Genomic DNA, 3,905 nt, shown 5'->3' with positions numbered 1-3,905 from the left:
TGGATAGCAAAGATGCTCAAATAGGCTTTGGCTTTCAAGTGGAGATTGATTTGTGTTAAGTTGCCCAGCATCTGCTATGAACAAATTCCACACACCCTGCACCAACAAGGACTGTCTTCACAGTACTATATTGCCCTGATCATTATGCCACGTCTACCAGCAGGGACTGTTTTCATTGTAACAAATAATTCCCACACCAGTAGACCACCTAGACCAGTTGACACTCTTTTCATTGGGACCAAGCAGAGTGCGTGTTAGAGAATTTTATTGCGGATCAGAAGGCCCCCTGGACGAATCCGCGTACCCCTGCCTGACTCCACTAATTCAGGTATCCTTAACTGGTTAACAGTTTACAACATTAAAAGTCGTCTGGAAATGACCAAACCTACAAATGATGTCATGTGTAGATAATCCCATGGCAGGAGGAAACTGCGGATTGACTTTTAATCTATGAACCCTTGGTCCAATATTAAAATGACAGGTTTAAAACACTTTGAAAGTGCATCCATTTAGAATACACCTGTTGTCAGTTGATAGCCCTTACCTGTGGGGGTATAGCTCAGTGGTAGAGCATTTGACTGCAGATCAAGAGGTCCCTGGTTCAAATCCAGGTGCCCCCTGCTGTGCTTACTTTGGGATACCTTTAACCCTCTGGGGTCTGAGGCCTTTTTGAAGATCTGCAGTGAATCTGGGCTCTTCTTAAATTTGTGTAAATTTCAAATCTTTACCAGTGTAGTAGCTAATACATTTCAACTTATTTACATAGAGCACAAACTGGGCTTTCATAATATGGCTGATGTAAGTATGTTAGATTCATGTGTGACTTTTAAGCTTATGTCAAAATACACATACACGAAAATAGAATTTTGAACTCTAGCAGAAAAACAGTGAAAATGGAGAATAAACAAACCTTGCAGATTGTTTTGAACACAGGACTGAGTTCAGGAAAGTCTTGGGTGTGGGCCCATAGAAAAACAGCTAAATTATAAAACTCAGAAAGACCTTTTATTTGGGGTAAAGTGACTGATGTGCCTAACTTTTTTCAACAGAGCCTCTGTTTCACTGAATAATCAATGACTATTCATGAATATGTAAGACCTATTGACACCTGGCTCAGGTGACACCAGGTTTCCCCAGGACTCCTCAATGACGCATCAAAGAGGCTCACTGACGCGTCGCTGACACCTCTCAGACAAAATCCAGATATCTGGCATGTTAAATATCTGGGACGGTCAGCCGACTCGACATCACATGGTGTCAATTGTAGCTACGACCTCCAGCCAATAAGAGAGCAAGTCAACTGAGTTGAGGTCACCGGAAGAAAAGCAACAGCAGCAACATGGCTTCAAAAATAGTGTGGACACAACATTTATTACCGAAAGTCTCGTGTCATTTCCGGATCCACCTGTTGCATGTGTTTTCGTGACAAAACGTGGTTTGGGGACGGCGTTGAGTGACAAGAGTTGTTGTCAGATCATGTGGTGTGCGACCCCCTCTTGTGGATCATTTACAAAGCGTTGCGTAGTGTGAACACCACAAGGACAAAAAGACATAGAGTGAAGTCATGTAGTCTGAACAGCAAAGCGATCTGCCGACGGTTAAAGTCTTGTAGTGTGACCAGGCCTTAAGGTTCTGTGCAGAGAGCTTATTCCAAGGTTTGGGATCCCTGACAAAATTAGCTCAGATAATGGTACTCATTTTGTGAACAAAGTGATTCGAAAAGTGTTCCAGTATTTAAGGATAAAGCACAGATTGGGTTGTGTCTATCATCCGCAGTCACAGAGAATGGTGGATAGAGCTAATAGAACATTGAAGGCTAAACCAGCTAAGATTTGTGAGGCTGGAAAGATGAATTGGGTACAAGCTTTGCCATTAGCATTGATGAGTATGAGAATGCAAACTAACCGAATGACGCATCTAACCCCGCATGAAAAGCTTACTGGACGACCAATGCCTGTAACATACTTATGAGGACCTTATAAAGGTCCTCCGCTTGAGCAGCTCAAAAATGAACTTGGTAATTATGTAAAGCATCTAACTGAAATACATCGAGCTATATTCCAACAGGTGAAAGGTGCCACTGAAGGAAGAATGAGTGAAATCGATGAAGAGCTGAGAACTGTGCAACCAGGGGACTGGGTGTAGGTCAAGGTCTTCAAGCGAAAGTGGAACGAGCCCAGAAGGTCGGATCATTAAAGGTCATCCTGGCGACACCTACAGCATACACAGGAAAAATGCCACGATAGAACATCTCGAGCTCCCAGTCTCATGCCAACGAGGGGACCAGAGAACTGTGACAGCGCTGTGCACAATCTACACCACTTGTGCCCATTTGTTTGTCTCCTACACTCAGTTTCATTTTCCTAAGGCCCCACCCGATTGAAGGAATTGAAAAGCTACTGCGAGTTCATTCACCTACATCCCTATGCATACGGGCCCAGAAGGTAATCTGAGTAAGGTACTAAGACAGTTGAAAGACCTCAGAGATGAGCACATAGAAAACACTTATAAACCATCAGATGATTGGTTTTCTTAGTTATTCTCTTCAAACTGGAAGGCTGTTTTGTTTAGACTAGGGACCATTGTAGGAATAGTACTACTGATATTCATATTTTTGTCATGTTGCTTAATTCCTTTGCTTCGTGCAACGTATGACACATTGGCTATTTGGACAGTATGTACAAATGACACAAGAGATTAAGCTGAAGTCTGAATTGGATGATACCATTGATGAAATGGATTTAGTAAAGTTAGCAGCGTAATGGAGGGGCACTAGAGAGACACATAAAAAGCCTTGTTGGCAAATGACTAGGGAGAATGGAGTCCAAGCCCTATAGACTATTTGTAGACCCTTTTAAAGGCTTATACACACAGTAAAAATTTACGCTGATAGTACGTATAACACTGTAGTGTGAACACAATCACATGTTCCAAAACAGACTACACACTTAACACACTCCTATAGCTAACTAGTGTTAGCTATAGGAGAGAGGACCAGTATGGTCGATGGTACAAAAGGTAGTATGGTACTTCTGCAGACATAGAAACAGGTAAATTTTGGGTAGTTTATTAAATGTATAATCATGTAAGGAACCAGATGGTTCATTGTTTTATAAAAGTTCAATGTTTTATAAAAGGACATTGCCTTAGCTCACATGCAGCAAAGTAACATGCAGTTGTGTGTACATGCATAATGAATGTCTGAATAGATGAATAAACATTTGTTACAGTCATAATAAATTAGTTGGTGCATTGTTAGGCCATTAAGAATTATTCCTGAACTTTCTGACACATCTGCAATCCATGGTTCTGACGTAAATAAAACGAAAAAAAAAAAAAAACGAGGAACATAGTCTGTCAATAAAGTGGAAGTATCTTTGTTAAAATGGATAAATAAGTTGAGAAAAACAGAAATCCTTGAGCTTAAGTGAGAGAATGCCACAACAGTCCTTATCTTACATGACTCTGACTTGAATGTTTGAGAGAGAGCTTAAGATTATTTTTTTAAATTTTAAACTTATATATACTTTAATATACTATAATGTACAAAAATATATCACAACACCTACACTATATTGCCAAAAGTATTCGCTCACCTGCCTTGACTCAGATATAAACATCCCATTCCTAATCCATAGGGCTCAATATGACGTCGGTCCACCCTTTGCAGCTATAACAGCTTCAACTCTTCTGGGAAGGCTGTCCACAAGGTTTAGGAGTGTGTATATGGGAATTTTTGACCATTCTTCCAGAAGCACATTTGTGAGGTCACACACTGATGTTGGACGAGAAGGCCTGGCTCTCAGTCTCCGCTCTAATTCATCCCAAAGGTGTTCTATCGGGTTGAGGTCAGGACTCTGTGCAGGCCAGTCAAGTTCACCACACCAGACTCTGCCATCCATGTG

At 41.2% G+C, this 3,905-nt stretch overlaps 1 non-coding gene across 1 annotated transcript; it reads left to right on the top strand.

Moving 5' to 3' along the window:
* Positions 1 to 548: 548 nt before the first annotated feature.
* On the top strand, positions 549 to 620 carry trnac-gca (transfer RNA cysteine (anticodon GCA)). The gene has a single exon. It is a non-coding gene; the product is annotated as a tRNA-Cys (tRNA).
* The last annotated feature ends 3,285 nt before the right edge of the window (positions 621 to 3,905 follow it).

The sequence above is a fragment of the Hemibagrus wyckioides genome, unplaced genomic scaffold (genome assembly GCF_019097595.1).
Source record: "Hemibagrus wyckioides isolate EC202008001 unplaced genomic scaffold, SWU_Hwy_1.0 Contig5, whole genome shotgun sequence".
NCBI lineage: Eukaryota > Metazoa > Chordata > Actinopteri > Siluriformes > Bagridae > Hemibagrus > Hemibagrus wyckioides.
Note: the sequence above shows the minus strand (reverse complement) of the source record. Positions and strands in the feature narration are given on the sequence as shown.